This window comes from Leguminivora glycinivorella, chromosome 8 (genome assembly GCF_023078275.1).
Source record: "Leguminivora glycinivorella isolate SPB_JAAS2020 chromosome 8, LegGlyc_1.1, whole genome shotgun sequence".
Lineage (NCBI taxonomy): Eukaryota > Metazoa > Arthropoda > Insecta > Lepidoptera > Tortricidae > Leguminivora > Leguminivora glycinivorella.
In genome coordinates, this window is record NC_062978.1 from 19,364,184 (window position 1) to 19,378,776 (window position 14,593).

Here is a 14,593-nt window from a genome sequence, read left to right on the forward strand (position 1 = left end):
CAAATTATGTCCGGAGAAGAAATAAAACGTTTAGTGTGGCCCTTCTTTTTAATTATTTACCCAGTCCATAGTTTCAGAATAGCGTCTATCGTTTTTAGGGTTCCGTAGCCAAAATGGCAAAAACGGAACCCTTATAGTTTCGTCATGTCCGTCTGTCCGTCTGTCCGTCTGTCCGTCTGTCCGTCTGTCACAGCCGATTTACTCGGAAACTATAAGTACTACAGTGATGAAATTTGATGGGAATATGTGTTGTATGAACCGCTACAAAATTATGACACTAAATAGTAAAAAAAAGAATTGGGGGTGGGGCCCCCCATACATGTAACTGAGGGATGAAAATTTTTTTTCGATGTACATACCCGTGTGGGGTATCAATGGAAAGGTCTTTTAAAATGATATAAAGTTTTCTAAAAAACATTTTTCTTAAAGTGAACGGTTTTTTGAGATATCAGCTCTCAAAGTCGTAAAAAGTATGTCCCCCCCCCTCTATTTTTATAACTACGGGGTATAAAATTCTAAAAAAAATAGAGGTGATGCATGCTAATTAACTCTTTCAACGATTTTTGGTTTGATCAAAGTATCTCTTATAGTTTTTGAGATAGGTTGATTTAACTGTAATTTTGGTTAAGTTATTGGTTTATTATATTTGCTGCTACGGAACCCTTTGTGCGCGAGCCCGACTCGCACTTGGCCGGTTTTTCATTTTTCATTCAATAAAGATGTGTTTTGGCTGAAAGCAAAATCTCCGGCGGTTCCAGGCTCTGGCTCCAGGTTTTGATATGTTCCAATTTTGCATTAAAAAGAACTTTTTGTTTTGATTAAATACTGACAGTTAGCGTGTGAAACTAGTTAGCTGAGAAACATCTCTTTGTAAGCGATAGGAACAATAGTCCTGGACTCCTGGTTACTTGCTGCGATACTTGTATCGTCAGCAGATCACTACCCTTTCGAAACATTATGACGTAAATATAACAACCTACCAAACACTTATTTGTAGAATTAATTTTTCGATTAGTACATGAACATGATCGCAATTAGATAGCATAAAAATAAATCAATTTATAGGACATTCTTACACAGATTGACAGAGCCCTACGGTAAGCTCAAGAAGGCTTGTATTGTGGGTACTCGGACAACGATATATATAATATACAAATACTTATAATATACAAATGAAATTCGAGTCAGGTTCAATATTGTCATCATATCATATCATGTCATCAAATCAAGAGTGAACAGGCATCTTCTGGGCGAGCTCACTCCATCGTAGGCCACGTCTTTGCCTTTGGCTAGTCTGTGGCCAAGAGTAAGCCCATTTATAATAATAATAATGTGTTTATATGTTTTTTATATTGTTTTGTATGTGTTTTTGTATTTTACTTTTATATTCATATTATAAAAAGCTTAACCTAAGGAGCAAAATAAATAAAGGAAATAATAATAAAAAAGGCTTGTTCGAGCCACTGCTGCCACAGCTGAACATAGACCTCCTTTCTAGTACGTCACTTCTCCCGCTATGAGCTAGGTCTCATCCAGTTGTGACCCGCAATTTTCCGGATGTCGACGATCAAACGAGCCAACGGATGCGAGGCACTTCTTACAATTTGTACCATCATTCAGCCCACATTTTGTTTTAGTCCACCTGCCATCACTCAGCCTGGCAACATATCCCGTCCAAGTAAATTTTAATTTGCCTTAGTGCGGCGATATTTCACTTTAAAATCTAGGGAAACGGGTGCTAAGATCAAGTTCACTTGGGATGTAATTACATTATTAATTATTTGAAGTGTTTTAATGGTAAAATTTGGCTAAAGTTGCTTCTTTAAAAGTTATTTAAAACCTAACATTGAATCTGCTGCCCCTCCATACGCAATAACCCTATCCCGGCAATCTCGATACATCAGGGTCGATCCATACATTATTACTGCGTATATCAATATCTGCACTTCTACGCGAAAAGGGTCTTTATCTCGTCATGCTTCTAGGGTCATTGCCATCCAAATTTCCAAGAGCAATTCTGATAATAAGGTCCTTATTGCATATGAAGTATACGGACCCATTCTGTTTGGAAGTCCACATAAATGATCAATTTAAGATTACTCGATGTGTTACGAGGTATTTAATTAATTCAGAGTTCGATTACAAACTTAAATGCTGTTCATTCAATAATACTCTCAAGTAAACCACAGATTGCTCAAGGTAGGCACTATTATAGTCATTGAATAGTTCTCATACCACCTAGCCTTCGAGTGTTTTGGGTGTCCATGGACGGCAGTGATCGCTTACCATCAGGTGACCTTTATAACCTCGTTTGTAAGTGTAATCTATCGCGTAAAAAAAGCGTGAACTTTTGACATGACGAACAACAATTTCACACGATATGAATCGATTACTTATTGACATTCATTTTGGCAATCAATGCACAGAGGTCTTTAAGTTCTAATAGATTAGTAAAAAAACGAACGTAGGTATAGTGAACAAATTGGAACCCTAGGCCACTGTAGGACTATGTCACAGTGACATTCAAATCAGATTGGAAAACATCTCTTACTGCTTGTCATTTTGACATGGTTGTTCCAATTGGTTGACTGTACATATTTTTGACGTACATTTAAGGTTCTGTTACATGTCAAATTAAATATCTTAACAACATACGCCCGATCCTGGTGTCCCCCCAGGAAAAAAGCCAAAAGTTATTTATTTAGGTATTTAAACTCAAATTGTTACGAATACCCATATACAAATATATTTATTATGCTCTCCGTCTATTTAAAGTCATAATAACTTTCATTAAAATAAACACGTACAAATGTCAAAATTAAAATTAGTAAGACGAATATCAGAGCAACCAGCAGTAAATTTCACTTGTCCAAACTCGACGCTTTGCCGTTTCATAACGAGTCACTATTTCAGTAAATGTATCGTTTTGTCCTAAGGAAGATATATTTTACGTCTCTTGTAGCACAGAATAACGCACAGAAAGGACACTCCATAAAAAAACAGAAGTTTGCCAGCGGTTCGCAGTCGAATCGTCTTGTCCCTTTCTAATGCATGGCACTATCCCTTTCGATTATTAGGGTTGTCGAAAATAATGTATTTATCTAGCGGTAACGCACGCAAATGGCATCATATTCTACCAACCCTGGTAATGCAATGCGATTACTTCCGCAACCAGCAGTGGCGAAATGATACACATATTAATATTGATAGATAGAGATAGATAATATGATGGCGACATTACACCCACATTATACTGATATTATACACGGACATTATACTGATATTATAAAAAGGAACGTTCAAACTTTGCATAGTGAATTTAGGAAGAAATTCGAAGTCATAATGAACAAGATTTATTTATGGAACCAAAGCTGAAATCGCGAAAAAAAGTTGGTTGTTTCATACTTTTCGACTACCATGATGCCGCTCATTTCTATGGAATAGCCAAATTTTTTATTGCGTGTTCATCACTGGTCCCATAATAAAAGGTCAGTATGGCCTCAAAAGTAATTATGCAAAGTTTAAACGGTCCTTTTTATTTCAACCTGTATCTGAGGAGTGTCTTTTCAAAAGGACTTATACTCTGTCAAACAAGTCTGTCAGTAAATAAGAACAAAGAAAACTATATGCATCCTTTTCTTTAGGGTGCTAGAGAAAAGGATACCTATAGTTTTCTTTGTTCTCATTTACTGACAAACTTGTTTGACAGAGTATATTTCTATAAGTCAACAGAGATTATTTTTATCTATGTCTTCCTAAAGAAATAAACCTTGTCGACTTATAGAAATAAGTCCTTTTGAAAAGACACTCCTCATCTAAATGTTCAACTCGCAAAACGTTGAAAAACATTCAAGCCCACCGTGTTAACCGTGTACGCAATGTGATTTTTTTGATGCTAAATGTCAAAGAATTAAATTTCACCCTACACTGAGAGAAAATACAACCAGTTTTCATGTTCGTTCAACAAGTTTTTTGGTTAAAATAGCGCCTACGTGCTCTTTGGTTCAAACAACAAGCTAACTTGTCATTTGAATCGGCAATATATTTGAATCAACAAGTCGATTTTATAAAAACAACCTGACACATATTGTTTTAAACATACGTTTGGCTGATTCAAACGGATAAACCGCAAAAAGTCGAACTTGTTAAATTCACAATGCAAATTTCTCTCAGTGTAGGCTTATTACGGAAATAATCTTTGTTCTTTTAGGAATAAGAGTTGTATTTGATTTATTCAATAAAGAAACCTAAAAACGCTTGGACGATTAGGTACTTTTTTGTAAGGAGAGACGATTATTTTGGGGACGGGACATCGTGTCTTACCGGAGTTATTTTTAGTCAAAAGAAAAATAAGTGGCACTCTGAATTACATGTCTTCATTTGTTTCGAGGTTTTAGTGAGCACCATTTATATTAAAGGAAATAAGTGAAATTACTTTTAGTGTTGTTTGGCTACCTGCATCGACACCATGCCAATAGTTACTGCTCCTTGGCGAACGAAACGCAGCAATGCAAATGTCTATCTTATTCGCTGTCGTGGTTCACATTAAATATTACTTAAAAACTTAAGTAGGTACAGTTACGTCTATAAGTATAGGTATGCACTTGTACAGTTGAGTTTAAAAATATGTGTACATTTTTTCACCTTATTGCAACAAATTAACACTTTCGAAACCGGGCTCTACGCGGCGCTACGACATTTTCGCTACATACGGGGAAACCCATGTAATCGGCTACGCTTCTACGAGCGGTGTGCCCGACAGTCGGGTTCTTGGTAGCGAAAGTGTTAAGGTGAAGAAATGTACACATATTTATGAACTCGACTGTACAAATGTACATATGTGATAATGTTTATTAAAACGTTCCACTTTGTCGTATGCTATAAAGCTGCTGTGTGAGTTTATTCATATGAAGATACAAGCAAATCTCGTCTTTATGGTTAGCGACAAAGTTTAACGTTAAACACTATGACATATAGTAGGTATAGGTGAAAAACTTAAGAAAGTCACCTGGGTGGCTAGCCGAATGGCACAATCGCTCACGAAACGCTCACGAAACGAAGCGCTAGTAGATATCTATCTCTATCGCGCTTGCGTATTGGCGCGACAGAGCCAGCGGCGTATCGCTTTCGTTTGGCGTCGGAGAAATGCCATTCGGCTACGGGGCCTGTTGTGTTCGAATAAGCGATCGTTTTGTTTGTGTTACTAAATTTAAATGTGTTCTCTATTCGAACACGTCACTCACACACACAACAGGTGACTTTCTTAAGTTTTTCACCTATAACTTATTACTGGGGATAAAGCTACACAATTGAATACCGAAATTATATTATGAATATTATGATTGAACATCAGTACGAGTAACTCCAAAAAAGAAATAAAATGGTGCACGCATCATATAAGCATTATAATCCCTTCACAATTACTATACCAATAAATTCCCAATTACAGCGGACATCTCAATACCGCGCGCAATGTATTACCAGCATTTAATCTGCCCAGTGTGCGTAGCCGAATGCACAAATGCTTACGAAACGCTCACGATAATATCTATTTCGTAGCTATCTATCTCTATCGCTCTTGCGTATTGGCGCGACAGAGCCAGACTACATTTCTGCGGAGTTTCTGTGGCGTTTCGCGTCGCAGAAATGCCGTTCAGCTACGGGGCCAGTATTCAACTGTATGTTCAGGGTGACTAGCCAACGTCACGATCGCTTACGTAACGTAGCAAGCTTTCCCTATCGCGCTTTAGATGGCGTTGTAAACCCAAGCGTGTAGATGTAGATCGCCACGTAGTGTCAACTCAAAGACGCATGTAATCCGTATAGTCATTAAATTTAGTCATTTATTTATTGCAACCATAGTGTAGTAAAGATCATAGACAGACAGAGATAGATAAAAAAAAAGTGAGGTACCTCGGAACGATTAAGAAAAATATACGGTCAACTAGATGGCGCTGGTTGATTCTAGGATAGATGGCGATAACGATATTGGACAATTTTAACACATATTAAGTGGATAAAATTGTCAAAACTGAGGTACAAAAGTTTTGACCCTGTGTCGACTGTCGACAGATGGTAGTCTATGGACTGTGACTATACATTTTATTTTACAGTAAATCTTTATTTCTTTGGTGAACGATTGTCATTTCGGATATGCCGACTGGAAATAAAGGTTCATGGGTCTCTTTAAAGCAAGAGTGAATAGGCTATGACTGAATCGGCGAGCTCCATCTTAGACTCTGTCTTCACTTTCCATCAGGTGTGACTAGGGTCAATCGCTGATAAGTCTACAATAAAAAAAAAGAACAACACTGAAGTCACCGATGTGACAATCGTTGACGATACGTGGTGATCGAAACAAACTTGGCTCTGTTGCGCCACTAAGGAAGAGCAATAGGGAGAGCTTACGAAGCGTAAGCAATTGGATAGGTAAAGTTTTTTTGAAGATAGGCAAACAATATATTTTTCTGATAGAATACGTTTTAACGATCACAGAAAGGTGGATCTTTTTTTTTTTTTTAATTGACCGAAATGACGTTTGTGAAATTTAATGGCAGATGAGGTCATAATGCCTTTGCGCGTACTGAATGCATGCTGAATGTAAGAAGTTAGAAAAAAAAACCACCAATGACAGCTAAAAGACACTGACAGTTGACATCGTTTTTTATCTAATTTCTTGCATTTAGTACGCGCAAAGGCAATGTCATCTCATCTGCTATTACATTTCACAAACGTCATTTCAGTCAATTAAAAAAGATAATAAATAAATTATACGAAATAAAAATAAAAGAGCCACTTTCCCGTGATCGTTATAACGTATTCTATCAGAAGAATACATTATTTGCCTATCTTCAAAAAAAAATACCCACCCAATTGTGCCGTTGGCTAGGAGCGTTGACGTTGTTAAATAAATCAATTGATGCAACGTGTACGCCACGTGTCAAGGGCTGCGGTGCCATTTATTTTGACGTTTAAAACTAATTGGATGCAAATAAATCTGAGTAACGAAGTTAATGCTTAATCCGACTAGGGAACTGATAATAGTAATGTGTGGCCCTAAATAAATACATAAATAAACATTAAAGGGAATTTCTCATACAAAAGCACATTCACAATGACCTGACATAGAATATTTTGTAGTAAATAGCAATCAGTCAGGACTAGATCGGTCATCAAAAAAATCTACTTCGACGACTGGCGACTAATGACAATATTTTTAGTAGCTGCAATTTCCGATATTATTACTAGTATTAGGGACTACGCCTAGAACTCTAAAACTTAAAGGTAAGATTCAGTGGGCTATTTCACCAACAGTGACATTGACACTTGACACTAGCAATTATGAGCCTATTTTTTGATGGATGAAGTAACATTGTTACTTAGCGTCAATATTACATTGTTGAACAGGCAATGAACGGTGAACAGTCGGGCGACAATTGTCACTATCGTGAAATAGGCCTCATATCGCGACTGCAACAGCGATGCTGACGCTAGTGAAGCTTTTCATTGATCTATGGGAGTAGTTTGATTTTTATTGGAGTAAATAACTTTCTCAAAACACTGTCACAGCTTCGGAAGCAAGCCTAAGTAGGTATCCGATTTAAATGCTCAAAGAGCTAAATTAGAAGGCAAAACAACATGTGTCTATTAAGTTTCTGCCGTAATCAAACTAACTGCGTGGGGACGTAGCGTCAGCAACGTAAGCGCTTTGGAGCAATTAATAAGTTTGGGCGGCGGCGCGCGACAGTCCGTGTCCGGTAGCGTCAGCGAATAAACTTGTGTTTTACTATGTCTTATGTAACATAAATTCTAGGCGCTGATAGTCTATTGGTAAGAACGCGTGACTTTTAATCTGGGTTCAAACCCCATTCCTATCAATATAAGTTTTCCGGAACATATGTATGAAATGCCATTTTGATATTTGCCAGTAATTTTTCGGTGTGCGTGTGGATTGAGTGAGCACCTTCCGAAAATAAAAAAATATATGCTGATCATTTAGTAAAAGTTCTAAAACAATTGTAAAACGAATCTCTGAATTTGTAAAAAGATAAATCAAAAGATACAGTCATTAACATGTGCTCACTCAGTTCTCACAAACTACCAACGAAAACAGTGAATGTATTCATTTAACATATAATATTTATATACTAACATTTAGTAAAAAATATGCTAACCTACCTCTATAAATTTTAGATCACCTAGTCACGTATTTAATTTTTTACAAATAGTTTCTTATGCTCACTCAATCCTCACACTTTTGAAAAGCCGAATTTTGATGAAAAACATAAGATTTAGACCGCTATTATATGTGTATAGTTTAGTAAAAGTGAAATGGGAATTTGTAAAATACAAAACGAACCACTAACGTGTCAGGTTTTTTTTTATAATAAATTTTTGTAAGTGCTCACTCAGTCCACACGTTTTGAGAAAGTTAAAAATGTAAATATCTAAAGATTTGTAGCACCACAGACACTCGAAAGTACTTCAACATTTAGTAAAAATTTTTACTAAATATCCACCATCTAATATTTTATATTCGTTGTCTGGTTTTAAAGATATTCAGATATAACTTTTCTCATACAAATGTATCATGTAGGGTGACCACACTATGTCGGCTCCTGATTTCTGGTTTCTTACTAGTGAAGTATTCTTTGTTTCTTACCAATTATGATTCATGTCCTTTTTAATGCATGAATGTCGATATGGTTATTATCCTGACGTCGATAAAAATAACACAATACACATCATCACTAGGCCAAGAACATAACCTAAAAACAGTTTGCAGATGGAGAATTAATATGGTATTAATATAAACTATTATCAAAATTGAACGAAATTCCCCAATCTCAATATGACAATGAGAAGGCGGGGAAAATCAGGAGCTGACATAGTGTGGTCACCCTACATGATACATTTGTGTGAGAAAAGTTATGTCTGAATATCTTTAAAACCAGACAACGAATATAAAATATTAGATGGTGGATATTTAGTAAATTTTTTTACTAAATGTTGAAGTACTTTCGAGTGTCTATGGTGCTACAAATCTTAAGATATTTACATTTTTAACTTTCTCAAAACGTGTGGACTGAGTGAGCACTTACAAAAATTTATTATAAAAAAACGTGACACGTTAGTGGTTCGTTTTGTATTTTACAAATTCCCATTTCACTTTTACTAAACTATACACACATAATAGCGGTCTAAATATTATGTTTTTCATCAAAATTCGGCTTTTCAAAAGTGTGAGGATTGAGTGAGCATAAGAAACTATTTGTGAAAAATTAAATACGTAACTAGGTGATCTAAAATTTATAGAGGTAGGTTGGCATATTTTTACTAAATGTTAGTATATAAATATTATAATTATGTTAAATTAATACATTCACTGTTTTCGTTGGTAGTTTGTGAGAACTAAGTGAGCACATGTTAATGACTGTATCTTTTGATTTATCTTTTTACAAATTCAGAGATTCGTTTTACAATTGTTTTAGAACTTTTACTAAATGATCAGCATATTTTTTTTTATTTTCGGAAGGTGCTCACTCAATCCACACGCACACATTTTTCGGTGTAGGGAAACGTCGGACTAATTGCAATCGCTTTTGCCTCAGATACTAGGATTACTTGCCAAAGTGCACTCCAGGCTCAGGAGCTGTGACAAAATTCCAGAATACTCGTAACGCAAGAGAATATAAGAAGAATTCAAGCTGCCAATGCCTAGAGCGCTACTTGAAGAATCAAACCTGTGTGTTACCTCATTTAGAGTTAGATCTTTGGAGACCACACCAAAAGTTAGAGAGAAACTAAATCATATTGTGTAAATACATACGTTGTATATCCTTCCATATTCAAATTATGCAAACGCAAATACGATACAATACGACAAATAAATAAGTACTCGTAAATACTTATTTTGGAGACTAAGCTCCAAACTTAGCAAAGCTTGCTATACTTATTTAAAAACAAATACAAATTTAATTTCGTCAATAGACTACTAGACTCATATCGAATTTTGCACAAGAAATGATTGTTTTCTGTAGTATTTGACATAAGAAACCAATGTTTATAGATTTTGGGTATTAAAAGTATATGATGACTACGTATTTTCGGTTTAAAATACGTGTAATATTTTTTTAACTTTGGCCACCGAAAACGCTGTCAGCCATATAGTGACGTCATAGAACCTAACTTAACTTTATGTCGAGTCAATCACATCCTAATCACAATACTCATACTTAAAATGTCAGAAGTTTTTTTGTTCAATTTACATCATGCACAGACAATCTATAGATTAACATGTATAATGTTTTTGCCTGATTAAGCGAAAGCATACTTTAAAGATGTTTTTTGCGGTGTTCAAGTCGTAATAAAATATAGTAATATACTTTTTCGGTTAATTGGACAGTAATCAATAATATAAGATAGACTTTAAAAAAGGGTCAAGTAGCCTATTTTGCTAGCTGTATCTACCGCCGCTACACTAGGATACATCCAAGTGACAAAGACAGGTTAGTCCGGCCGCGGGCTAACCGGACCGGCTAGTTGCGGCCATAGCTCAACTTTGATTGGTGGAGAATACTGTTAGGCTTTAAGTCGATACTTGCTTATAGTTTACTATTAGGCGTGGCATGTGCGATGGTGCGAAGTCGGACATTAGAAATCAAAGACTGCTAAAAGTAAGATTATCGGTGGTTTTACACGTTAATGACTCTCAGTCAAGCTGAGCCGATTTTAAATTACCTGCATTGCAAAAACCACGAAGCGTCTATTTGACTGGCGATTTTCTTATATTAGCTACAGTTGCTTCCTAGCAATACGTTGCGATATACCTAACGTAAATAATATGTCACTAGATTCCTTAGTATCATTCCTCAGGGGCAAATGAGATCTTAGTTTTTAAATGGGTATGCATTTATTTACTTACTTCTAGAATGTGAAACGATGGGGCTGTCAAGAGAGCGTTCTTGAGTCGACTGGCTGTTGGCCGTCCGGCGGGTCGACCCAGAGGTATCGCTGAGAGTACTGTGTGGCGGCGAATCTGCGTCGGCTTCCAGTAACTGGCAAGAGGCTGCACAGGATCGGGACAGGTGGTGATCTCTCGTTTCGGAGACCAAGATTCACTTTGGATCACTGAGCCAAAATAGTTAGATACGCATTTATTTATTTATGCATGATGCACATTGTGTTAGTTACTTTTAAATACCTATATTTAAAAGTAACTAACACAATGTGCATCATGCATAAATAAATAAATGACCCGTTATTAGTTAAGAGTAGGCTGTTAGCTTTATTATGAGAGTTCTGTTCAACAACGGGTCATGATGCTTTTAAATGTGATAAATTATTAGCCGGTCCTATACTTTAAAGCAATTCTATGAATTCTATTAAGTTCATTGTATTTCTAGAAATTCCAATCGCTCCATTTACAAGCAAGCATGATGAAAATCAAATTACCGAAGATACGGATACGTGTAACATGGAAATGTCAGGCACCCATTAGACACTCGCCCATTACAGTATTTGTCCGCTTTTCATCTAATTGTTTCGGGTGGACGAGACGTGCTAAATGCTCTTATAACGTGACATGAATATGAATATCAGTTTATTACATGTTCGCATGTGGGCCGAGATACGGTGTAAGGAATTGTTGCCCTCATACGTTCTTCATTTGTGATGAGAAATTCATAATCTAATCTTAACCTCGTCCTGCCCAATGTTATTTATAAAGGACATATTCCATTTTTTGGAAATTATGAATTAAAAGCCTGCATTTTCTTATGTTTTACCTAAATTGTGGTACAAAGGAGAATATACCCTATCTATTCAAGAATTTGGTTTAAATTTCAATGTCTCAAGCTGTATATATGCTATATAGCAGGACGAGGTTAAATCATAATCATATATTCATAATATACGATGAATTTCTCATCACAAATAAAGAACGTATGAGGACAAAAATTCCTCCATATATATTCGTCAATAGAGCGGTTAGCTTTTAGGATAGGTTAACTAGAAAAAAAATGGGTACGGACAGTAAACCAGTCTATACCTTCCTAGAATATTTAACCGGGTTTTTTTACCAAACATCTACTATTCATTGGCACAATTTAATAAAGCATCATATTATGTATTAAAAAATATGTTTCAGCCCCATATACCTATTAATTCATAATTAAGTTACGAAACACAAAATATTATTAAGTATATCTTTTTGTCGTCCGTAGGAATTTCCGTCGGTAAGCAACTTTTCTAGTGTGCCAATAAAAATATAAACTAAAATTTCAATAAATTTATTACTCATCATAAATAAAGAGCGTACGAGAGTAGAAATTCTTTATAACCTACCCTAAACCATTGTGTACAGATGATTCATGGAAATGTGGTCCAAGTTGAAAATTGTGTTACTAAGAATTATCCTCGTTTAAGTAAAATTGTGTCACTGGACTCACGGGGTAGAATCGTAGAGTAAGGGATAAGCTCTTGTGATGTTATGTTGGACTTCAGCGTAAGTTTCATTTTACAAGCTTTTATGTAACCTTGCCAAGTTTGTTGTTGTTTTTTGGGTCAAATTTGGAGGTTATCTGACTCGGTTCTCAATTGAAAATAAATTTTGATGCGGATGAAACAACGCACCAACAATATCTTTTTGTAGCGGCTGTACGCAGTCTCCATATACCGACTACTGTTTGAATGAATGCTCGTTCGCATAGACATGGCATTAAAAACGTTGTGGCGCTCTTTGAATCGCTATACGTTTTGTTCCCCATTTAAATTGGGATAAGTTCGCCTTTGTACTTCGCATCTCAATGTATGTTATTTTTAATGTGTTTTTGTACAATAAAGAGTTACTACTACTACTACTACTACTACTACTACTACTACTACTACTACTACTACTACTACTACTACTACTAAATTGGCTTAAGAATATTAATGAAGCACCGCAAAATATAAAAACAAAAACATTTCGACAAACGCTGTTCGTTGCTCTAAACATTTGCGTAAGTCCTATAAGCTCAAAATTCTTTAATCGATAGCAAATCACAATTTTATTATAATATAAGTACCAACCAGTGTTCGATAGAATCGAATGCCACTTTCAATCTCAAGTCATTGTCAAAAAATGTGACAGAAGGCGTCATTTACTGGGCATTAGTTACTGCGCCGATTACTGATGTAGTTTTTGGTGTAGATAGTACAGGGTCTCCTCAAAACCTATCGATACAGAATCGGCTTTCGCCGACCAAAAATCGCTCGAAAGTATGAATATTCAGCGACGACTACGCGCAGGTAAGCATCTTTATACTAAAGAATAATGAAAAAGAATAACCTAACCACAAAATTAAAATTTTGAAAAAACCCCGACCGCGACATATTGGACCGATTTTCATGAAACATGGCTAAGAACACTCCCGACTAACTCAGCTTTCAGACGAAAAAAAACGAAATCCAAATCGGTTCATCCGTTCGGGAGCTACGATGCCACAGACAGACACACACACAGACAGACAAACAGACGCGTCAAACTTATAACACCACGTCGTTTTTGCGTCGGGGGTTAAAAAAAAAAACAAAAAAATCAAAAACATTTAGCAAGTAGGCCACATGGGCACTTTTGCAAACGAGCGATTTTTGGTCAGCTAGAGCCGATGCTTCGCCGACAGGTTTGAGGAAACCCTAACCGTTTGTAGGCACTTCCTCCAAAGAATTTCTTTCCGGTTATGTCAATTTTAACGGGAGATCTCGCTTTAAAGTAACATTATATCAGCTCATGGTATTATAGCCTACACTAATAATGACATCTAAACATTCACTAACAATAAAACAACCTTCACAACTCAAATAAATCAGTCTGCAAATTTTTCCAACTAAATACATAATTCATACTAAGATCCATATCGTTCGCTACCGTTTTGGTCGCCTACGGCAAAGATAGCGGTAGGAATAATAGGCCAACTTTTATCGAACGGTGCCTTATCAGTGGACTACGCTAAAATTACAAGGTAGTGCAAGTTTTTATCGGTGGCTGGAGGCAGCTGTAATCAATAGAGAGCAAGGCAGTAGGGAAGAAGTGACTAAGTGTAATATTTCAATTTTTAGAGTTTCTGCCGGGGATGCTAAAATTTTTGTTGGTTAGTTATCTCTCTTCAATTTATGAATAGCATTGAAATAAAAAAAAATGCTCTGAAGTAATATTGGTTTAAAGGTAGAGTAAATTAATAAAGTTTTTTTTTTTTAATAATCGCCGCCTGGTCAAACTGAATCTGACATTTATTTATTTAATTCAAATATATTACACAGCATAACAGTAAGAACCAATTAAAGCACTGTGCAAATGAAAATACATAACAAAATATTAACTACTTAGATTTAGATGACGACGTAACGTCGAGGCTTCGTTGCGTTATCTGTCCCGGCGTACAATTTGGCAGGTTTCCCCGGAACGCGAATATCATAATTATGTATTTTATAAATATAGGTACATTATAATTCCCTACCTCTCGTCTAAAATTGACATCTAGTAAGAACTATTAGATAAAGAAATCATTTAAATACAGATACATAAACTCACGCTTGTATTAACGAAAGGGAT